Source organism: Rhinolophus sinicus, chromosome 3, assembly GCF_057876585.1.
Source record: "Rhinolophus sinicus isolate RSI-liver-muscle chromosome 3, RSI-T2T, whole genome shotgun sequence".
Lineage (NCBI taxonomy): Eukaryota > Metazoa > Chordata > Mammalia > Chiroptera > Rhinolophidae > Rhinolophus > Rhinolophus sinicus.
In genome coordinates this window covers 184407938-184433671 of record NC_142503.1, presented here as the reverse complement: position 1 = coordinate 184433671, position 25734 = coordinate 184407938, and positions in this window count along the sequence as shown.

Below are 25734 nucleotides of genomic sequence, written 5' to 3'. Positions count from 1 at the left end.
AATAAATCAATTATTTTTCTTACTGAATTAGGATGTATCTAAACAAGTATTTGGCCTGTAGGCTCCTTTGACCACTGCACATTTTTAAACTCATCTATATGATTGCTGGATCATCATTATCAGCTGCATTTTCTCCATTATTCACTAATCCTTTAAGCAATAATGAGGCTCTCTCACTACAAATATTTTTGAAATTATTTTTTCAGAACTTTTAGAAAGAGACAGGAATCGGAAAATAGTCTCAAGCTTCACAGACCTCCCTTTTCTATGTTACGTGTGTAATGTTAAAAAATATATAGCAATTTTGTTTTCTGAGCTGGTTTGGCTGTGTTTCCCTCCATCACTTTGGTCTAAACTGTCTCTTGCCTTCACCTCTGATGTCCCTGTACTGCGTGATTTTGGTTCTACTGCCAGAGCAGTTTCTCCCCCATGTAGGGCCCTGTCCTAGGAAGGAACTCAGCAAGTTGACTGAGAGGGGCTAGAATGTTCTTGCCACTTCCGTCATTCTTAATACAGACACTTGCTCTCATCCAGTAGTAGGGAGAACAAACCCTTTTTCTCAGAGCTACTGCTCTAAAATTGATCTACCTCATTGCTTCCCTCCACCCCCTCCTGAAAACACATGCTAACAGTGTTCACGAGGGCTGGCTTTACTCCCTTGCATTCAGAGATTCTTGGGGGTAGCTTGCCATCCAATTTTATTTAAAATGTTGTCCATATGTTTCTGTTTTGTTTCAGTTTGATATCTAGTTGCTCTGTTTTTATAAGGCAATTTGGAGAGACGAAAAAAACCTTTCTCACACTTTTGTCATCTTTCCAGACTCCTCCCTTCCTTCCATTTTTCATTTTCTATCATCCGTTTTTCTCAGAACTGCCAGTGTGATGTTTTAAAATAAATAAAAGTTGTTTTTCTCCTACTTAGCTTCCCCAGTAGTTTCTTCTCACATTCAGATAAATACATGTATACATAGCAAAATGTCTTTCTAGAGATTATAAAGCCATTCATTATCTGGCCCCTTCCTACATTTCATACTCCATTCACTGCACTTCTCAAACCCGTCAAAGGTAGCTCTTAATTCAGAGAGTTTTCACTATTTCTCTCTCTTGGAAATGGTTCCCTGTTGTAAAGGAGGAAAAAAAAAAACTCTTACTCTATCCTCTTAGGTTCAGTATGTGGGAACTGTAAATTAAACTGACAAACTACAGTTTAATAGGAGAAAAGTCACATGCATTTAATGAATATCTTTAATTTTATATATACAGAGGTTACACAGAAAAAAGAGTGAAAAACTTTAAGAAGTAGTTAGAATCAGAAGAGTATCACTCTAACAAAGGGCAATACATAGTACAGAAGTGACAGAAAAAAACTAAAGGAAGAGTTTGGGATTCTAAGGGAGGTAAGTTGTAAAAAGGTGACTAGGAAATACATGGTAGACCAGGATTGCTTAGTAAGCTTTGTTATGCCGTGATGATTGGAGCTGTCTCCTGTGATAAGTCTAAGAGTCCTCTCCAGTGATTAAGAGTCTTTCTTCTCTCCTTGACATGTAAGAGGGGAACACCAAGGCAAATGGAAATTTATGTCACCATTACAACAGAAAACTTATGTCCTGCTTTTAGGCAGAAAGGGGGAGGGTGGAGCGTTCTCCTTTTCTGCTGTTTCTCAATCGTCTTCACCTCTAAATAATCCTTATGCCAAAGTGGTGTATTTTGAAGTGACATATTCTGATCCACTTCACCTGCTCCAACATTTGCAGGGCTGTTTCCTTTCTATTTGAAACCCAGTTTAAATGTTGTCTTCTGATCCCCCTGAAGGATCGCTTGTTCCCCTCTTTCTCATGGTTGCCTTTTTTACTCTCTTCATAGCAATTTTCACTATCAATAACAACCTTGTTTGTTTTTATTTACAATAACAACCGTGTATGTTTAGTTCTTTATTGTCTAGGTGCTCCATGAGAATAGATAAATTGTGCATTTTATTCATATCCCTATCCCCCATACCTAGAAAAATACCTCACACATTACAGGGGTTAAATACAGTTAATAAGTGAATAAATTGCCATAAAAACACTGGTTGTTTAATTATCCTGATCTTTCAATGAAATGCTTAGGGCCAAACCCTGCTCCTTCCACTGTACAATGAAAATTCATTATTTTTCTTAACCCTTGTTTCTCTCCTTTTAATTTTCTAGATCAGCCTTGCTTAGACTATCATAAGGCTATCACGAGAGACCTATCGAAGGCCAAAGGACAAAATCTGTGATGACTTTAGTTCCATAGGGGGAAAAATAAAAATGGACTGTCTTCAGAATGTGCTGAACAGATGTCAACTCCATTTGCTACTTCACAAATCATTGTAAAGGATAATTGGATTTCATTGCTCCTCAAACAAGGTGACACAAAGAAAGATGAAACTGCTTTCCAACGGGGGGCTTTCGCAGAACCAAACAGCTGAGAACTGCCGCTTGGGATGTCGCTATCAGATTAAGGATCAGCAAGTGTACCAAGGCTGACTCCAGAAGAGATTTGGGATATCTCCATGTCCTAACCAACACAAAAGGGGACAGTGAGGAAAATGTAAAAGAACTGTTTACATCTGCTGAGTAATTTGTGTCATAAACATAAAGAAAATAAAAGCAGCCCTCTACTTTCTTATAAAATATGTTCTTGAAAATGCACTTGAAAGTCAATTGTCTGAAGGCCAAATAGAAATAACACATTTAAAAGGGGATGGGTGGTAGAAGTGGGGGCTCCTTTCCAAGATGGCCTAGCAGCACAACAAAATACTCATTTACTCCTCCTGGGGTCCTCTGTACTTCCTTGTTTCCTAGCAACCGGGCTTATAGGAAAGAATCTTTACAAAAGCCTGGGGCCTCACCCAGGTAAACATCTAGGTGTTTTGATGGGGCTGGGCCTTTTTAATAGCTGAGGGCATCCACCCAGCCACAACACAGCTGTTTCTTCAGTGAAGACTCACCCAGTGCCACTGTGCAGTAGTTCCCAATCATGATCATTCTGTTAATCTTTAAAAAAAATAAAATAAAATAAAAATAACACCTATTTGTACTGTGTAACAGGAATTTTAGTTGTGAAAATGGATAGGAGGAAAAATATAAATAAAGCAAAAGTTGAACACTCATAGTAAAACAAGTTAATAAATTATTAAACTATAATTATTGTTCCTTCGAATAGGAAGTATTAACTTTAGGAAGACATTTTCCCAGAGGCATTAATCATGTGTTGTATTATGTTCAAGAAATTGATTTATGGAATAAATATTCTAATGTTTGTGTTCTCATCCCAGAGGGGAGTCTAAAGACATGTCTTTATGTCATGATTTTGGGGGAAAGGGTTCTAGCATCTAATGTGTGTCAGCCAGGGAAGCTGTTAAACATCCTAAAATGTACAGGACTGTCCCTCATAACAAAGAATTATCTGTTCCAAATGTTAACAGTGCCCACGTTGAGAAACCCTTCCCTAGACTTAAGGAGCTAGGTACATGATGATGACAGATAGATAGACAGACAGACAGACAGACAGACAGACAGATAGATAGATAGATAGATAAACACTTTTTCATTTAAAAAATGAAAACAAAAAACTTTTTTAAAGCCTCAAACAGAATGCCAAGTTACAGTATTAGAATATTAATACTGTCAATTTGAAAGAAAAAAAGACATAGAAACGCACAACTTGGCATTATTTTACTCCAGAGAAGTTTTCCACATTCATATGCCAAAAGCAATTAGCATATTCCTGATTGCTAATTAGACTGGCACAGGTTTCAACTTATCCACAGATGGCAACTTAAATGAGTTAATTTTCAGGCTAAATTTTAAATTTTGTAGGTTTAAATTTAAATATTTAAAGTTATGGCATCATCTGTTAATATATTCACTATAATGTGGGCCCAGCTCAGTCATATATCAGGGTTGGGCATATGGAAGAACAAGGCAGGTTTCCCAAGCCACATGTGAAAATCAATCACATTTCTGGAAAGAGTACTCTTCAGAGAGCCACACTGGGGGTGGGGGAAGAATGTCTGAGAACTATTTTACCATACACACATACACACCACACACACACACACAACACACACACACAACACACACACACACATTTTCATCAAGTGAAAAGAACTGTGGACTGGAAGCCAGATGTCTTTCATTTTGGTCCTGACACAGGACTTCCAATTAATTAGGTGAACACGATCAGTCCCATAATCACTGGTACCTCAGTTTATCTATCTGTAGAATGAATGCATAGAGTCATTTTGCCATTTTGAGTTACTGCTCCGCAAGGCTCCTCTTGAGAATGTAGCCTTGGACCTTCTTCCCCTAATATGCATATATTCAATGCATACATTCTCAAGACAGTTAGTCCTTAAAGTACACTTATGAATTCACTAGAAATCAGCTGACCACTGTTTAAGAGCCTCTGTGTTAAACCAGGGGTTAATACCATTTTCAATTCTAAACATAAGTTTTAGCTAGAGAATATGAAGTAGAAAAGCAGTTCTTTTTCATCCATTGGTAGCCTGGCTACTGACCATTGTCAAAAACAAGGCCACGTGTGAGTGTCAGCAAAGGACATTCTAAAGGGAATGGAGATAGACTATATTTCAAAGAGCAATAAATAAAATCAGCATTCATAATTCTAGTGTGTAAAACCATTCCCATTCAAATAGAAAGAATGTTACTAGTCTAAGAATAAAACAAATGCAAATATGTGAGATTTGTATGTGATTTTAAAAATATTTTATTGAAAATAATATGAAATGAAACAGCCAAATATTTTTGTTTCCAATTGTTCTGACAGTTTATACAGGGCCTGACAATTAAGTTTGTGAACTTGTTACAACGATGTTGCTAACATTTTTTTTTTTTTATATCAGAGGGATTATTCATTATGAACTTGTACCAACTGGACAGCTAACCAAGTTTACTATTTGGAAGTGCTGAAAAGGTTGCATGAAAAAGTTAGATGACCCGAAATTTTTGCCAACAATTCATGGCTCTTGCATCAAGACAATGCACCAGCTCACAGGGCACTGTCTGTGAGGGCGATTTTAGATAGCAAACAGATAACTGTATTGGAACACCCTCTCTACTCACCTGATATGGCCACCAATGACTTCTTTCTTTACCCAAAGATAAAGGAAATACTGAAAGGAAGACATTCTGATGACACTCAGGACATCAAGGGTAATACAATGAAAGCTCTGATGGCCATTCCAGAAAAAGAGTTCCAAAATTGCTTTGAAGGGTAAACTAGGCACTGCATTAATGCATACCTTCCCAAGGGGAGTACTTTGAAGGTGACCATAGTGATATTCAGCAGTGAGGTATGTAGTACTTTGTCTAGGATGAGTTTGTGAACTTCATTGTCAGACCTCATGTATACCTTTGTTATGCTAACAAGGGGAAAGTTACACAGGCAATCTTTGTATTTTATTAATTACCTTTAAGCAATGTAAAGATGTAATAAAAAGGTGATCTGATCCAATAAGAATTATTCAGAACTTAAGAATATAAATCACACTGCATGTGACCTCCAAAAGCTGCAACAGAATGTCAACTCTCTCAACAGGTTTCAGCTTCTAAGATTTCATTTCCCTTTTTGGTCTGGAAACAACAAAAAAAGTGGGGGGGAAGGGGCTATTTCACAGACAGAGAAGAGAAAAATCCATCGACTTATCAAATTGCTAAACTTGTACACAAATTCAGGTTCCAGGGACACACACCTTGTTTTAATGTCCATGGAATGTAAATCTTCTCCTTCAGTCTGGGCCAATTTAGGACACAAGTTATCCCTGGACCAAGAAAGGCTTACCTGTTTAAACTAATCATTTATAGCAGATAGATATGGGGAGATTATCCACAGCACAAACTAGAGAACCGTTAGCCGCTCGTGCACAAAGACTGTACTTTGGTCAGTATAGTTAACTTGAATTAAAAGCATTTTTTTTCTTTTGAACAAAATTCTGTATCATTTGTGCACCATATACCCTGCTTGCCTTTTTCTCCAGAATAAACAAAGTATTAACCATTGAAGGAATGGTGTGAGTGAGTCATTCCTAGAATCTGCTTTCTATAATCAAAGATAACTGTATTCTCTCTGCATCTCATTAGTAAAATGGACTTAGGCTAAGCGTTCCAAACCCTGGTGTTGCAATGGCAAAGGAAGATGTGTTTTATTTGTGGGTCAGCAAAGTTTTTCCATGAAAGGCCAGAGAGTGAATTTTTTTGGGCTTTGTAGGACATATGTGTCTCTGTCATATACCCGTCCTTTTAAAAACAACTCTTTAATAATGAGAAAAAAAAAAAACACACAAAAAAAAAACGCAAACTGAAATCACAGGCTACACAAAAATAGGCTTCAGGCTGAGTTTGGCCAATGGACTGTGTGGTTTGTCTACCTGATAGAAGACACCACCTTGAGTTCAATTAAAAGGCCAAACACAGCACAGCGTGATGTAACATTCATGTTTCTCAGCTGATGGGTCAGAAGTAGGATGAACAATCATCTTAGTGTATCCGAGACTGAGGGGTTACCTAGGACATGAACTTTTAGTGCTAAATCCAGGCAATTCTCTGGACAACTGGCATCCTTGGCTACCCTAATAAATTCCTGAAATGGCAGCAGTAAAAGTCTTAAAGAAGGAAGCCAAAAGAAAGCTGTTGCTTCGTGGTTTGACCATCTGATTGAACAGGAAAGTGAGGATGGGAGGGGGGAGGTGGTAGTTACAAGGCTGGTGAAATTGGATCCTTGTAACCAAATGAAGCGGGATTGAATCCCCTACTGCAAATTGCAGCCCATGGTTGTAGCAGTCATTCATTTCATGTGCTGACGATTACTAGGGAAGTACGGGATAGAGAAGTCATATACAAAGTAATCAGGATCAAGAGAAACCAAGCAGGACGCGTGAAGACTGGAAAGCAATGATATGGACACTGACTCAGAAGCAGTTTGACATTTCCTTTTAAACTTGTCAACAAACAAGAAAGGTTGCATGAACACAGCAACAGTGTCCCTCGGTACTCTGATTCCATTGTGTTCTTCTGTCTTTTCTGTTATTTATTTTCCTCCCTCTTTAATGTCAAAAAATACATTAAAAAATAATAAATACAACCTATTCTGGGTTTCTCTTGCTGAAGCAAAAAAGCAGGTGGTATCAGAAGCAAATGTAGCTGGGAACTACAGATCATACACAGCGTAGTTTGTGTGGGACTTGAAATAGATCTGTTTAAAAGCATGTTGGTTTGGGAGGGCAGAGTGCCAGAGAGAGCCAGAGGGAGAGATGTCAGGCACCTACAACGCCTCATTCTAAAGAGGAGATCATTTCAAGGCTGAATTGTTTCCTTAATATATAATAATTTCAATACAATGTTGTAACAAGGTCAATAGATGCAAAAAGATCGATATTGTAATCAACACTAAAAGGCAGAACAGAAATCTCACCCAGCATAAGACGAGCAAATGTCCTGACATAAAAGTGATCAAGAGGGGCAGCGAGACAGATTGTAATAACTAAGTGAAAACAACCTATGATGGAGAAAGGCGTCTTGTGAATGTCGCAAATAGCGTTCCTGTATTTCCATGCATGCATTCTATTCCTTAGGAGGTATAAATCATCTTACATGGTCTCACTTATTTACACAATTTTCTCAAGAGATTTATGGAAAGAAATGATGACACCCATTTCACAAGCAGCAGGATTCACTTATTTCCCCAAAGTCACATCTTGGAACACTGCTGATACTAGGAACACAATCTGTTTCCCTGAACTTCAGAACAATCTATACCGGAAGGGCACAGAAGAGACCTGGAAACACAAGTCAGTTATGAGCCTGACAAATTAGACCTGATATTCAACCATGGATTTATAACAAACAGGTTGAGAAACCAAAGGATACAAGATGTCTGTTCGGACCGAACTCAGAGGGTAGGACTAAAATGTGACTATGTCTAGGTAAAATTCCTGAAAGAATAAAGGTGGAGAACCTGCCAATCAAATAGCACATTCTTTATGCACCTCCATCAAACTAGGGCACAAGGCGTATGTTGCCCAACACATTCGGTACCTGAAAAGGGAGATGAACAGTTTCCAGCTGATGCAACATCAGCGGGAAAGTGATGCATCTCAGCGGGTTCTGCCTTACATTCAGAACCAGTTCTGCCAACCTAGTTCCCTCACCCCATGTCAATGGGGTCTCTGAGCATGAAGCAGCAGGCCATGGCCTGGGAAATCAGCCAGGGGCCAGCCCTGGAGGGCCCGTTACTCTGGAAGAACACTCAGGGGCCTGTCTTCCTTTGGGAGCTGTTGAAGAAACTGGGAGTTTAGTGCAAAGCAGCAAGTATCTGTCCCTTCCCCAAGCTCTTTTATCTGTCCAAGCTGAACGACGACACCAAGGAGTACTGCCTCCCCTGTTAAGGCTTGTTTGTGCTACTTCGTACTACGGTAAGTATTACTGGTGCTGAATAGCAGAGGAAGGAGGAATCCTTCCTGATGCTTGGAGTTCAGTGATGTGCTAGTAGAAGCTTAATTGGTTCTGTATGGGGCAAGCCTAATTTGCCCCACCTGTGAATTGCTGTGGTCTAAATAATCCTACCATGGCTGATTTCAAGCTATCAGAGCAATGTCGAATTCTTCACAAAATTCCAGAAAATGGAGCAATTAGATGATGGTAGGAACCCTCTCCTGTGCACCAGTGATTAAGATCTATGCTTAAGGAGGTGAAATTCGGGAAAAAGTCTTATGGTACCTGGGGAGAACGATTTGCAAAGCAATACATTAATCTCATAGTTTTCCTATTCTCACATTCACTTACCTTTTTCCAATGGCCATACATCCATGAAGAGTCATAGCTACCTCTCCTCGGGGATTATCACAAGCCCCACAAGACTTCACGTCTTAAAGCTCAGGTACTGTGTGTGTCTGGCACAGAGCAGGGACTCTACATGCAAGTGCCTACTGATCAACTGATGGTTGATCCATTGGTTGATTGATTTGCCTTCCTCTTGCCTTTTCAATCTCCCCTCCAGGCTTGTGGGACAAAACTTAAAGACAGTTATGGTTAGGGTTTGGCCTTACGGCAGAGTGGATTAAAGTGATTTATCCCAGATCCTGTTTCTCCTGATGCACACTGAGATGGGGATGACTGGTGGGAACTCCTTTTGATGCGGGCTGCGTACAGCGAAGCAGTAGCTACACTTCCTTGGTTTAAGGAAAGGAACCCTGAAGTTAGATTACTGTGCTTATTTTAAACTCAGTCCCTTGAGAACACTGAGGAAGCACACAACTTTAGGGAATGAAGGAATCCTCAAGGTCCTTGAGTGCAATGCAATTACTTCTCCAAGTAAACCAAGAAAGCAAGGGATTTGCTTAGCTCTCTGCATAAATATCTCAGTCTCATCTTCCAAGTCTCAGACCAATTATGACCTCCTCAAAGAGGCATCTGTGTGTGTGCGTGAGCATGCACGCGCATGCACACGCGCGCGCGCACACACACACACACACACACACACACACACTCACACTCAGAGTCATCCCCTAGCTCATCATCCTGTTTATCTTCATGGAAAGTATCACTATTAATATCACCTCAGACACTTATTTATGTTCTGTTTTATTCAACCGGTACATTTTTATTCTATTGGCACTTAGTCTTGTTCACTCCTGTATGTCCATCTCCATCCAAATGTCTGGCAAAATTAGGTTCTCAATAAGTATTTGTTAAGTAAGTGAATGAATGTCATGGCATATTGAAACGTAATATCCTGGTTTTTAACTAGACTGTTATTACCTCTACCTCGACTTCTTTCACACTTGAACCTAGATCAAGTTGGCAAGAATTGAAAAAAAAAATTGAGAAAAATAAGAATACAAATTTTTAAAACAACCTATTCATACTTAGAAAGATGCCATTTATTCTCAGTTATCTGGCTTGTCTCATTCAGAGAGAGACAGCCTGTTGTAAAAATCAGTGTAGTTCTTAGCACATTCTTTCTTAAAGTTTATCCCACATACTTACTCTTTTTTCCACAAACTCTTAGAGAATTTCCCATCAAGAGGCTGTTATATGAAGATACCTTCTCTGACGGACTATACAAACTTTGACTAGACTTAAAAGGACTTTAGGATTTTCATCTAAGCTAAATGAACAAAGCAGATTATTTATACTAAATAAACACACCCAATGAATAAATTTACTATAGTTAATTGTATGCATGGTATCCTAAGCAAGAAAAACTTAGGTTAGATTTTAACTATAACCCACCAAGTTCCTACCTTATTTTTCAATGAAACAGTCTTAAAATAGTACTAAAACACTTAGATTATTAAAAGAATTGCTTATTGGAGTACAAAGATTTTGTGAAAGTGAATTTTATGGTTTCTTTTTGTAGAGATTCATATTCTCTATTACAAGTTTTTATTTTGTTTTTCTCCTACCAAGTAACTGCAGCATTTTTAGATAATTTTAGCACTTTTCTGGTCCTATCATATTTATAGGCCAGAAGTAGAAAAATAATCAAATAGTTTCCTCTCTCCTCTATTCACAATTATTTTAAATTATTTTCATTTAAAATTTAATATTTTGGAATATTAAGTTTTGTTTAGTCCTCTTAAAGCAGAGATATTGTCAGGGCATTCTTTAGAATTATATGAGAGTAAACTCAAGTAACTTTATCCAAAAAGGAGAGAAAAATGATTTTGCTTCATATAGTTTCCTTTGATAATTTCAAAAGTGAATTGTTTTTCTTTGGGGTTTTTGTTGTTGTTATTGTTGTTGTTGTTGTTTTCTGTTTTTGTTTTACTCATTAAAGAAACTTTAAGAGTCTTTTAGAGACCTGGGGTGAGAAATCCCCGTGGTCATTTAGAAAAAAGTAAAAAAAGTAAATAGGTGCTATTCTATTTTTATGGACACAAAGCCTGAGCAGCTAATGGTCTCCAGGTGTGAATCACTTAGTAGATCTGTGCTAATTAATTAGATCTGTGGCCTACTTACAGAAAAGCATCAGAATAACACAGATTGTAAGCTAACTTGATTTCAGTTCTATGTTTCAGAGTCACCTAAGCCTGGAGTTGAAAAGAACTTCCCAGCAATACCCAAGCCTCACTCTGCTTCCCAACACTCCAGTACATTTTCTAAGAGATGTATTTATTTGTAAATGAAAGGCCAGCTCAGCAGATGCTGGAATAGAAAAAGAGGGTATAGTGGAAGAAGCCAGAGATTCTGTGTGAGAAACCCTCAGGACCTTGACAAATTACATCAATATCCCGACTCCCTATTAGCCATATGTAAAAATGTGATGTCATTTGCCTGGCAGAGTTGCTATGACAACTAAATATGCTGCTGACACATAGTTAAAGATCAATAAAGGATAGTCCCTTCCCCTCTATCAATAAAGGATAGTCCCTTCCCCTCTTCTTTGCACAATATCTAACTTAAGAGAAAACAGCTAAGGGATGAGGGAGGTCACCTCCTATGCCGATGTAAAGTCACCCCACAGGGCCACCACAGGGAAGTGCTTCCTGACAGGCCAGCTTCCTGGACAACCATGCTTGAATTCATGCCCTACTTCACTATTTTGAGATCTTCAATAATTTTGAACAAGAGACCCCCCATTTTCATCTTCCACTCGACTCCACAAGACATGTGGCCAGTCTGCTTCCCCAGTGCTGAGGGATAAGTGTCTAATGCTTCCTGTCCTTGTCATGAAGGCAGGGCCCCAGCTAAACACTCCTCTGGAGAAGGACCTCCAACTGAGACCCCTAAAATAGAGGAGGAGAACCAACTTAATTCCCATTCATTTCCTCTCCTGCTGCTGCTCTTGTTGCTCCACTGCTCTCTGTTGAGTTGGTCTTAATTCAAGAATGGGAAAATTGGAGTTTAAATGTATGTATGAACTGAAAATGATTACTATCTGGTTTAAACCTTTGAGGCAATAAGGCGGCAAATGAAGAGTAAAATCATTCTGAAAACAATGCTCTGAAATCTTTACAACACTGTTGAATAAATTCTCATACTTAATTTCTAATCTTGGTCTAAAGGGTTGATACAAGTTAAAGACAAGTGACTTTCAGTGGAACACTGATTTTTCCAGAAGCTAAACAAATAAACACCCAAATAAAATAAACACGTTCTTCGATATAATATTTACAGCTTCATATCACTTATTTAGCAGGGAGTTATCTCACAACCACCCTTACTCAAAATTCCACCAGTAGTCTACAGAAGTGAAGATGACCCTTACCACTAAAGTAAGAGTGGGGAAAGAAAAGCATTCGAGTTTAATGACTTGACTTAGAGGACTTATCTTCATGTTATCATTTAATGTCTTTTTCTTTCTTTCTTTTCTAAACACAATACTGCTAAGAAGGCTCTGGCTTCCAAACTTTCAGGAGAGACTGCTTAAGCACACTGCTGGCATCAGGAGAGATTATTACCAAGAAATGTGGAGGAAACTATATTTAATATTATCTATAGGTATGGACATAAACACACATATTTACACTCTCACACAGTCATGCCGTTTAAAGTCATGAAAAGATTGAACCATTATTTGCTGCAGTGGAAAACAGCCCGGCGCCTCGGAGTTGTCAAGCACCAGCTCTCCTTCACATTGGTCATCTACTGGCATCCACAATGGGTCTGCCATGATTTTAAACATGTCATATTTAAGCATGTCATCATTTCTAATCCGCACATCAACTGTTTGTGGTAGGTATCATTATCTTCATTTAACAGAAAAGAAACCCTGAGATTCCAAGTAGGTTGTTTATCCAAGAGTCCATGGCTACTAGTTATAAAGGTGCTCTCGAGCTAGTTCCCGAGAAGGTGTACTGTTACCCACACAAAATTAAAGACCACTAATTGATTTTCATAACAATGACCTGAGTCATTAAGTGGATATAAGTATATACCCATTAAACTCCATTTAAGAAAGGAAGTGAATAACACATATTAGAAAGATAATATTCCAAACAGATCATTATTTTTTTCTTTAATGACACTCGGAGTTTTAAAATTCAGCTATTTTAAAAAATCTTATTTATAGACCTCACTTCCAAAGAGGTTCAGATAAATTAAAAACTAATCTATCATCTTTCCTAGCAGTGCTATGGCAGAAATGAATCAACCAAATTAAAGGCAGAAGTAGATAATATTACAGAACTCAAAATCATCATCAAAAAAAAAAATAGCATAATAGTTCTTTCACTGGGAAATTTCTAATTAATCTGTTCCTAATGATAAATGTGAAGTATGGGCAGAGATTTATGCATAAAGACACTTATTCCATGTAATTTACAGTACCAAAGTGTTGAAACAAACTAAATTTAAAGAGAGGGTTCATTAAATAAATCACTGCCAATGTTGAAACAATAAAAAGTATTCATAATGGAATACATAAATTGAGGTATATATAAATTGTATGTTATACAATAATTTAAAAAAGAATAAAGTGCAACATGCAAGAACATAGATTCAATAGCTGCAACTTACAGCATGATATTGAACAAAATAAGCCGGATACAAAATATTACATACAATATGTTTGCATATATATGAATTTCAAGAATGGGCATAATAAACTTATAGCAATAAAAGTCAAAACACTGGTTCCTTTAGGGAGTATTGATGTGGAAAGGATCCCTTTTAGGTGTTGGAAATATCATACACCTTGATCTTGCATCTAGTAAAACGTGTGTGTGTGTGTATTTAAATGTTCACTACTAAACCAAACACTTGAAATTACTGCACTTTATGCTCATTCTTAATGTAAATTTTACCTAATTAAATAAGAAAAAAAGGAAATAAAGATATAAACTTTCTGACCACTTTTCTACTAGACTTTTCTAGCTTTCTAATGTCAGTTATTTTACAGATGGTTACTTTGCTAACAGAACCTCTTCTGTTCCATCCTGTGTGGCTAAGTATCTGAGACCTTCTAAGCACAATAACATTAGCACAAATGTAACATTTGCATTGTCTACCAACTGCTTCACCACTGTTAAGTGGAAAATGTCACCAGCAACCACAACAGACCATTATTTCCTTAATGTCACCATCTCTTAAGTGTAGATTATCATAAGACAGCCACATCTATAGAAGAAAGTTTTTGCACTCAGAGCACTTTGCCCTTTTTAATCAGAATCTTTTAGTTCAACTTAAATATATATATGTAATAGTATCTATCGTAAGAAACCATTCAATTTCTATGTCTCATTACTCACCTCAAATAGTTTTGGGAAATCCTAGGTTAATATATTAAGAATGACAGGAGTTGTTACTCTTGAAATAATTTTTATGTTAAATTTGCTAATTATTGCCTACATAATATAAGCCTTCATAAAAATTCCCAATCTATGGGGTTCAGAGAGCTTCCAGGTTGGTGAATATGTGGAGGTGCTGGGAAGGTGGGACATCCAGAGAGGACATGGAAACTCCACCCCAATTCCCACATACCTTGCTCCGTATATTATATCTCTCTCATCTGGCAGTTCCTGAGTTGTAAACCGGTAATCTAGGAAGTGAACTCTTTTCCTGGGTTCAGTGTGCTGCTCTAGCATATTACCTGAGGAGAGGGTAGTAGGAATCTACCATATATATCCAGTCAGAAGTTCAGGTGACAACCTGCACTGTCCGTTGGCATCTGAAGTGGGGGCGGTCTTGTGAAACTGAGCCCTCCACCTGTGGGATCTGATGCTACTGTCTCCAGGTAGATAGTGTCTGAATGGAGTTTAATTGCATGACACCCAGCTGTGTGGGAGAGTTGCTGGGTGTGAGAAAAAACACACATTTGGTGACCAGAAGGTGAGAGGAAAGTGTTTGAGAGGAGAAACTTAAGAGTTTGTCCTAGTCAGTGTAGTACTTCCTATTCTTTCTTGACAGAGGTTGACAAAGGACAAGATCTAATAGTAATTATATTCAGCTTTGCAAGCCACTTAGTCTCTAACACAACTAATTAACTCTGCCATTGTAGCCCCATAGATTATACATAAAGTATGTGTGTAAATGTGTGTCAATAAGACTTCATTTACAAGAAAAGGTGGCAGAACGGATTTGGCTCATGGGTCATATTTTACTGATCACTGCTTTAAAATGCAAAATCCAATATAAAAAAATGTTTAATTTATGGGGATCAATGATTTTGGTTTGGTATGTATTTGCATATGGGTTTTCACCGTGTTTCCATCTTAATCAGTAGTTGTTGACCTTCTATTATTAAAAAAATAATAATGACACATTTTCACTTATTCCAAGATCTCCTTCACCCAAGGCCAATGTTTGTCAAATATACTGTATTATGAATAATATTCTACAAATTTCAGCATTAAAACCAAGACTTGGGAGGCTGGATGGCTCAGTTGGTCAGAGCGCGAGCTCTGAACAATAGGGTTGCTGGTTCGATTCCCACATGAGCCAGTGAGCTTCACCCTCCACAGCTAGACTGAAGACAAGGCATTGTTACTGAGCTGCCAGAGGGGCAGCCGGATGGCTCAGTGGGTTAAAGCGTGAGCTCTCAACAGCAAGGTTGCTGGTTCAATTCCCACATGGGATGGTGGGCTGTGCCCCCTGCAACTAAGATTGAAAACGGCAACTGGACTTGGAGCTGAGCTGCACCCTCCACAACTAGATTGAAGGATGATGACTTGGAGCTGATGGGCCCTGGAGAAACACACTGTTCCCCAATATTCCCCAATTAAAAAACAAACAAACAAATAAACAAAAAGAAACACCAAGGCTTATGTATTCTCCCCTATGGTTTTTTTATCCTAACCATCAACCAAGATGCCCTAAACTACTACAAAAATACCTGTATGTAAATGAACAAATACAAAGATTGCACTAAGCAGCCAGCAAGAAAAGAAGTCGAGTCTAATTATTTATAAAGTGACTAATGAAAGAGAATTTTAATTCCATTGCTTTTGTTTTTTTCCTGGGTCGTATCATACTGGAATCCACTGCCTTATTTTAACAGCCTGATATAAACATCCTGAAATTCCTGTTTCTCACTCCCTCCTTCCAATGTGAAGGAGAGGTAGGATTTTACTAGTGGATCACTAAAAAAAAAAAGAAACACAGATATTTATAAATGAGGCATCTTCTAAAATTGGACAAATATTTGTAATGAATTTGCAAACAGATAAATGAATAAATTGCAGGATATGATTTATCACGTATGCGTTTGCCATCTTGGGAGAAGAGAGGAATGAATATGTGGCAGATGTGACCCGCCCACATTCCCCCCTCTGCTCGCATCAGTGTAGTGTGTTGTGGCCAGCTTCCAACAACTATCACCTGCCTTTCACTGCCTGAAGGTTTTCCCGGGCCTCTGGAACCAGCTCGTCTACCTACTTGACAGGCTATAAGAGCAGGGGGATGAATGACTCCAGGAACAGCCCTGGTGGCTCACAGGAGTTCATGTACATACGAGTATATTCCATCTCCCTTGCCCATCTTGAGTCCATTTTACACAAACCTCCCGAAAGCCTCCAGCAGGATTAAACTTCAGCTGTGCAGTGTGGTACCTAGTTGATAACTCTCCATTCATTAGTTGCCTTTCTTCGCATTCTTGTCTTTCTTCTTTGTTCCCCAACAGGTTCCCCTCCCATATCCCAATGTAGATATTATTTGCTAGTATGCCCATTTTACAGATCAGGAAACTGAAGCTGAGAGATTATAAACCACTAGCATCTATGAACACAGATCTTCTGGCCATGGAACCCTTGCTATTAGACACATTTACTGTAATTATTTTGCAGTTTACTCTTAAGAAGCTGCAGGACATAGAGCCCAGCAGTAGTAATAATAAGTCTTTATTATGCTTACTCTATGCCAGATATATTTATCACCTCACAATCTTTACAATCATTCTGTGAGGTAGGTAATATTATTGTATTCCCAAGAGAGCAGTGCTTTGACAATCACTTTCAAACAAAATAAGCAGTTATTTTGCTGTGCTTCTACTTGGCACCATGCAGCAGAAGCATTGCGGGAAGTCCATGGACATTTTCTGATGATTTTCTGTATGATGATGATGATGATGACGATGCCAATGATAATTAGATCTATTTGCTCCTGTGCTAAATGCTTTAGATACAACAAATCTTATAATCTAGATACTATTATCTCTATTTTCAAGATAAAGAAACTGAGGCTTAGATATTTTAAGTAATAGGTTCAAGGTCACACACATAGGAAGTGGAGGCACCTAGATTGAAATCTAGGTTTGCATGAGTCTAAAGGCCCAAATTTTTCTTGATATCTCACTGCTTTAACAGCCCACCCATTTAATGATGTCATAAAGGTGTCTCGCAGGGCTGGCTTTCGGGTAGTTTCATTTTTGAATGAGACAGATTTCTTCCCTTGGCACTTGTCCTCGTGTTGTTTTCTCCTCTTTCAAGGACCTCAATTATCTCACCTTGCCCTCTTCGTAAACCTTGTTGACTCCAATTTACTATCGTCGCTCCCCCAAAAGTGAGTGTCTTAACAGGCCTACCAGCTTGGTGGGACGGTGGTGCTGAAAAGGAGGGGTATATGCACAGCCAGCAGCTTCATTTGTCCACAGAATCTTCCTTTCTCTCCATGAAACCCCATTGCTAAGTGGGTTATTCACACATCTATTGGTTTATTCATCTTTTCAATATTACCTCATTTTAAATGCCGAATAGCACCACCAGCACCTATCCAAACTCTCGGTCTATCCAAAAATCTTAGAGGCTTCTCAGAATCATAATTAGGTCTGGGTTCTTTCTCTCAGTAGACCCTTCCTCACTTTTCACCTTTCTACTCATAACTTGGTCAATCTCTCTTTTTCTCTCCATCTCTTTCCCTCTCTGCCTCTTCTTTCTTTTTCTCTCTCATACACACACGAACACATAAGCACCTGCAACCCCTAAAACATTAAAAATGTTGCTCTTAAAATATAAGATTTCATTAAATTCACTCACAAACAAGTATTCAAATCAAAAGCTTTATCTCCATTGGATCATCTGCATTTTGAGCCTCAGCTGCAACTTGCAGAATGAAAAGTTTATCTCACATAAAGGAATTTCATACATCAGTGGTCAGTTCTTACAGGGAAGAAGGTATCTTTCTTAAAATCCTTTACCAACAAATACAGCCTGGCCTGGCTAACGAATTAAGAAGGTCTGAGCAGCATCACTAGGCATACTTCAATAGGTACTGGCCACAGTAATTATTACCTGATGGTTTGTATTTTAAATATGTACCACTGGGGATCTACTCTGAAATTCAGACGAGTAACACCAACATTGCAGTAAGCAGAAGCTGCACAATAACCATATCCCTTTTACTTTCTAAACACATTTATCAAAACCTGGCAAGACATCGCCCCCAATTGAATAAACAAAACTCAGATCCGTGTCTTTTCCTCAGGGGTGTTCTGTCTCTGCCAGCAAGAAAATGTCAAGGCTGACACCATTTATTCACTGCACTGATAACCCAGCAACTTCAATCAGCATCTCTCTGGCTCCCAGGAAAAATCCTTTGATATGGGACCTCGCTTTCAGATCTCTTTCTCTTTCTCTCTCTCTCATGTTTTTGTTTGTTTGTTTGTTTGTTTGTTTGTTTTGTGTTTTTTTTTTTTTTTTTTGGTCAGGGAACAAACAGGAATCTTGAGACAGTTCCGGCCCAATTATCTTTCCCTCCCCATCCTTAGACCTTTCTTCTATCTGTAGGCTTGGCTCCCAGTTTTTTGCAGGTCCAGCCAAGTTGCAAACGACCCCTGTTGATTCTTTTTTCTGCAGAAAAATTTGCTTCTATAATTTCCTCAGGGAAGAAAGCTCCAAAAGGAAAGGAGGTAGCCCTTTCATTCACCAGGATTCTACTGGGAAGTTTAAACATAATCTCACTGAGAGTTACATTAGATTTCACCTGACTCATTCCCATAGAAGGTATAAGACTCGGCTGAGATGTCACCTCTCCTGGGAAGATTCCTTGACCCCCAGGCTTTGTCAGGATGCTCTTCTCAACTCTTCTGAACTCCCTTCATTGTTACTCTTATCTCTCTGGATTTTAATTTTCTCATTGTCTGCCCCACAGGATGAGAGGTCTTGAGGGCAGGTCTATATCTGTATAACATATCCCTGCAACCTTAGTTTCTAACTCAGTTCAGCTAAGGTAGACATTTTATTTAAAGAAAAAGTTGCTATCCTTCAATACAATTCCAGGGGGATTCAGGTGTGGTTTAGTGAAGTCAATTCATTCTCATGTTGATTGTAAAGTCTTTAAAGTCATGGTGTGGATCAATACGGCAATCTCAATGATCCAACAGAAAATTTTAATTGCAGCAATTTCATTGAACTCGATTCTGATTGGAGAATTTCTTAGCCTACCCCAAAGCTCCAGTGCCTTGCAAGTAATATACTTCTTCTAAATATACTTGTGACCCAAAGATTCAGAGGAAAGTAATAATGGAGAGTTTGTGCATGCCATTTTTGTTTTTAATCATCATACTACTGTCACTGTAAAACTCAGACATTCACATGAGTTGAGGATAGGAAAAGAGAAAAACCTCAAAAGTTCTGGAACTCTTTCTTTCTTGTGGTTAGTATTACATGGCTAATCAGTTCTACCACACTGAGAAAAGCACCATCAGAGGAAGGCATAAGAGATAACAGGTGTGGAAACAAAAGCCACCCTTTCCCCTGAAGTGTATGTGTACTCTTTTCAACTGTCACACTCGACTGTCCCCTGTGTGGAGTTAACAGAGCCATGAAGCGATCTGCGAAGCATAGATGGAGACAAAGTCTAATGCTAGCGTTGAATGAGAACTCCTTACAGAAGAAGGCCCTGGATGGGATGTGGTAATGACCCAGAGAGCTTGGTACTAACTGGGGATGAATAATTGCCCCAAAGGAGGGAAACTGCAAGTGCAGACAGAGATAGAGCCCTGAGGAAGTACTGGAAGTTGACATTATTGACAATGCAAGATTTTGTTGACAGTGTCGAGTCAGAAGAAGGATGGATGAAAGAATGAATCCTAATGCCTGTATTTGTCTGCCTCTGGTCTGCTGCAGCTGCCAGAGGTCGATCCCCTTGCTGGGCCTCAGAGAGACCAGAAGAGCTGGTCTCACTAGTAAGCAAAGCCTCAAAATAGGTGACAGAGACTACTTTTTTGGTACCCAATCTCCACCTTGGAAATAAAGTCTTTTAAATAAATGTAATGCATATTAAATTATGCATATTTGCTATACAAATTATATAAGCAATGCAAAATCTTCAAAGACAAAGAAAAAAGAATGCTGATGACAATTTATAAATCTTTTAAAAGGTTTATACTTGGTGAACATCATTCCAGATGTGTTCCCTTGTAAAAAAGAAAAAAAAAGCAAATATAAATATTAACAATTGGAAACATTGCATAGCATTGTGATTATACTTCTTAAGCTATTATTACAAAATTATCAAATTTAAATTCACTGACCAAAGAAACAAGTTAAAGAGAAACTGAAGGAAACATTGGCCTCCTTATAAATATTTTTGAGGAAAATAAATATTAATTGATGACCATGAACATAAGATTATAAAAAGATAGGATTAACAAAAAGCATTAAAATTTTTACTGATAAATATTTTTTAAATTCATATTTTCTGTTTGGTATTTATTGATTCCCTGTTATGAAAAACGAGGTAAGGTAGTTTACCTCCTACTTTCAATCTTCCTATAATCCCCAAGTTGTACTAATTACACTACTATTACATATTCAAGGTTTATATTTGCATAAAGTGATGCCAATCTAAGGGCCTGAACAAAGGCTCAAATTCAACATCCCAATTAATGACTTCTAATATTTACTTGGCATTGTTACCAGAACTTTCAGCAAAATATTCTGACTTTTTATTCTATTTAAGAATCTTTGCGGCCGGCCCGGTGGCTCAGGTGGTTGGAGTACCATGCTCTTAACGCCAAGGTCACTGGTTCAATTCTTACATGGGTCAGTGAGCTGCACCCTCTACATCTAAGATTGTGAACAACAGCTTTCCCTGGAGCTGGGCTGCCGTGCGCAGTATAAGCTTCCTGTGGGCTGCTGAGTGCCAGCGCGAGCTACCATGTGCCACGGTGAGCAGCCTACGGCCAGCATGAGTGGCTGGCAGCCAGGGAGAGCTGCCCTGAGCTGCTGTGAGCAGCCAACCTACCGGTGACCGACTGCCTCAGCCTGGGGTAGCGCAAGGCTCATAATACCAACATGGGCCATGGAGCTGTGTCCTAAACAACTAGACTGATAAACAAATGGCTTGAACTGGAATGTGGGGGGTAGGGAAAGTGGAAGAAGGGGTGGGGGGAAGAATCTTTGCTTTAGTTGAGTAATCCCAACTAAATTGACTAAATTGCTCAGGTTCAAATATGGGTCTATCACTTCAAAGTTGTGTGAACTTGAGTACATCGTCTTTAAAAGCAGTGATTTCCTGTTTTGCAATATGGAGATAATAAAATGCCTCCTTCACTGGGTTAGCATAAGGATTGAATGAAATAATTTATGTATACCTAGTATTTAGCATAGTGTTTTAAAATAGTTACTGATCTACCAATGATAGCTATGTCCTTATTACTGTTTTTGCAATTTTTACTATCTTGTCCCCTACCTACCTCAATGTAACTTCATAAAAACACCCTTTCTCAAAATATGCTCCTGTGATACTGAATTTATTGGCTCTCAGAATAGCCATGCTCTCCATGCTTGGCAACTGCAGTTCTTTCTGGTTGAATGCACTTACCAGTTTTATAAGGACTAACAGTCTGTTTACCTACCAGATCGCTAGTCTTTTTAAGAATCTCCTTAATGTACCCTCAGTCTGAGAGTTATTTACTGATTTGTCTAGGTAACTTTAGGTAATCCTCTCCCAGGGTTCCACTTTATTCTGAGTTGTCCTGTGTCATAGCTTCTCACATTGTATCACCTTTTGTGGTCTCCATTTTGGTCTCACTTCTAGAAAGTAAACTTCTTTTAAAAAGGACAATTTAATCTGTATGTACTCAGTCCCTAACATCATCATCATCGTCATCACCGTCATCGTGGTCACAGAACAGTAATACTTATTATGTTTTTATCACATAAGAGATATTCAATTCTATGAACCTTATATATATTCTATGAATAATGGAATCTTACTATTGGTTCTTAGGATAATTAAATTATCCCATGTGCGAGCATGTGAAATGGAGGTACAAAAATGTTCAGAAATTTGCCCAAGGTCACAACGCTGAGAGTGACAAAGCCATGATCTGCAACTCCAGAACCCAACTGGTTAATGCCACCCTGAATACAATACATACCCAGAGTTTTATGAATTAGTATATGATTCCCTAAGGTAACTGTTAGCCCAAATATCAGTATATTTTCAAGGAGTTTTTAAGCAATTCACAAGTCATGTACTAGGCTCAGTAGAGTGAATGATGGAAAAGAACTACTATATAAGTCACAGAGCCTACTTTCAAGTATAACTTGGTTGAGGAAAATAAAAGGTAGCACATATGAAAACACAAACTAGATAATACACTGAGAGGGCCAAAAAAATGTATACAAGTGAACATTTTGGCCAACGTTGCTCAAGCAGTAGTTTGCCGTAATCAGAAGTGTCTGGACGCTGATGGTAACCACTTTGAGCACCTCTTGTAATTGCAGAAGTCAAACATGACTTGTATTCATCTTTTGTTACTGGTATATATTGAGTATTACAATTTTAATACATTTTCCTTTCTTAAAATATGTATACATTTTTTGGCACCCTCTGTACTGTGTTTCCCTGAAAATAAGACTGGCTCTTATGTTAATTTTTGCTCCAAAAGATGCATTAGGGTGTATTTTTCAGGGAATGTCTTATTTTTTCATGTACAACAATCTATATTTATTCAAATACAGTCATGTCATCTTCTAGGAGCATCGTCATAATATACTAAATGTGTCCGTCTGGCTGATGATCTTAACTGGGGCTTATTTTCAGGGTGGGTATTATTTTTGGGGAAACACGGTATATACACCAAAATGGATTGCACTTAAATTAAGAAATGTTAAAATTCAGTGAGGGCCAGAGAATCTGAAGAAGAATGTATTATGAGATAATTTTAATGCATTGTATTCTACTTTAAAATTCTTCCCTGATTCTTCTAGTTTAAGAATGCAGTACTCCAGCTTCTGTGAATCTATTAGGTAAGCAATTGATTGAAACAGTTATAAAATCACTTATCTCACAGGGCATAATGTAAGAGATATTTTGTGTATGTTTGAGTTTTGAACACATATGAGGAAAGTTAATATAGTCACTATCTTTAAAATACTATCCTAAATATAAAAATATGAATTTATAAATGACTTATAGTTGAAATTTGAACACTTGTCTTTATTACCCACTATTTCAATGTCATCTAAAAAATTACAAAATGTGACTATGTTTCATTATATAACCAAGCATTTGTACCCCATTTTTTCCTTTAATAATTAGCACAATGATTAACATAGAAAAGCAAGTTAAAGATCTTGAAAAACTATATCCAGAAGAACTAAAGAGGTTTCTTTCAAAAATGCCTATGTCAGAAGGTCCAAAATTACCTTGAGGTCAATTAACTAACAGATATATATTACATGTTTACTTTATGCAAATCACTATCAAAGAGAGTCTAATAAAAAAGTCCTATTCCAAATGATAGGCTGGAAATACAGAGATAGGTAAAGGAAAGGAAGCCCCCACCTTTCAGAAAGTTCATAGTATATGCTTTTGTTATGAATATGTGAATAGTGAATCATAAATCCCCAAAACATTGTGCTGTTTTTAAATCTAAATGAGAATTAAATATGACTTTTTTTCCTAAACTAAAAAATGAGTAATTTAGAAGCTCAAAAACCTGTACCCTGATAAACTAATTCCTATTCTAGTATACATTTCCTAAAATAACTGAATCACCAAATTCTCTAAACTTGAAGTAACTCAATATCTTATTCATGTTATGGATTCTGACAATAAGAAAGGCCTATAATTTAACCTTACTATGCTTACAAAGCCCACTATGTTGTGTGTGTGTGTGTGTGTGTGTGTGTGTGTGTGTGTGGCAGAGACTCTAGGAAAATAATAAAGTCAGGAACATAAAATAAACATGGGAAGTATCTGTTAATTACAGAATGATCAGGAGAAAAATTAGTTTGAGTTTGTCCACCTTAAATTAATAGCTCTGCAAATAAACTATTTGATAAGCATATTCTGAGGGGAAATAAGGAAAGTTGAAAAACAATTTGGTCAAAATAGTTTTTATCAGTCATCAGTTCTCTTGAAATTAATGTACCGATTCTTCATTAGGGCTTTGTAATAAACTACTTCTTTTTACTCCATTTAGAAAGAAATTTCAAAATACTTCAACTATTTTATATCTACTAGTTATGTCAATTAGTTTAAATACAGCATGACAGTGACTTTATCTTCATTCCCAATGTGTTATTGAAATGATGGGCTCAATAAAAGTCAGTACTCATTAAAGATAAAACCTAACAGTAAACACTTATATACCAGGCATTTTTCTAAGCACTTTGTCTATGGTAAGTAATTTAATCCTTATAACTATATAAGGTACTTTCTATTATCATGGTGATTTATAGATGTGGGAAATTGAGGCACAGATTTTCATAACTTGCTTAATTTCAAAGACTATATATAAACAGAGGAGCCGGATTGAAATCTAGTCTAGCTCTAGATATCTTGTTATTAATAAAAGTAAAAAAAACTGTAATGATATCATTATGAAAGAAATGAAAAAACTGTGAAGAGCAAATTTTTAAAATGTGTCAGAAACTATGGAAGAGAAAAAGGAAGAGTGCCCAGCCTGGCCAAACACAATATGCAAATGAATAGTGACAATTAATTTAACAGGAAAGTGAATGTCAGTGCTATTAAATATCATTATAATAACCCCTTCTTTTAAATCACTTCAAATACTTTAAATTATCTAAAAGGCTTTTATAAACACCGAAAGGTTAAATACAGAAGGCTGCAGAACATACTAGCAATGCCACTAATGCTGGTATGCCTGATGACACTGGGACACAAATGAAACATTTCATGTGTTTATGTATTACCTAATTTAATCCTCATGACCACCCTGGAACACAGATAGTCTTATTATCTTCCCCACTACAATCCTGTTGCCTATTTTACAAATTAAAGATCAAAACAAAGCAACAATAACACCAACAACAACATCAAATCCTGAAGCACAAAGAGATGGTGTTACTTCCCAGGGATGCGTAGTAAGCAGGTGTAAAACTTAGACCTTCTGGGCCACCACCTTGAGAACTGCCTCTTGATTTAAGGCGTAGCTGGACCACTTATCTGCAGATATGCTGATCTGACTTCTAGATGCAGTGATGACTTAGATACAACTGTGCACCCAGGGGAGGCTGGAGAAGAAAACACATCTATACTCATAAATTATTGGCCCGTCATGCTTGCAGCTAGTCTGTCCCTAATTTTCAACAGTAACCTGGCACAGGTGTAGGACAGGCCATTGCTTCTTTTCATCTGAGCATTCTTTGCAGTTTTTCCCTAGATGTAGATTGTCTTCTCAAATAGGAAATAATTGGGTGAGAACTTTAAAATGCTGAGAAAAAATAATTTATGTAATAGTAAACCAACAGAATTTTATTACTGAAATGAGCATTATGCTGAACTAATCCAACCAGCATCACTATAACACATACAAGCAGGAAGGCAGGAGAAA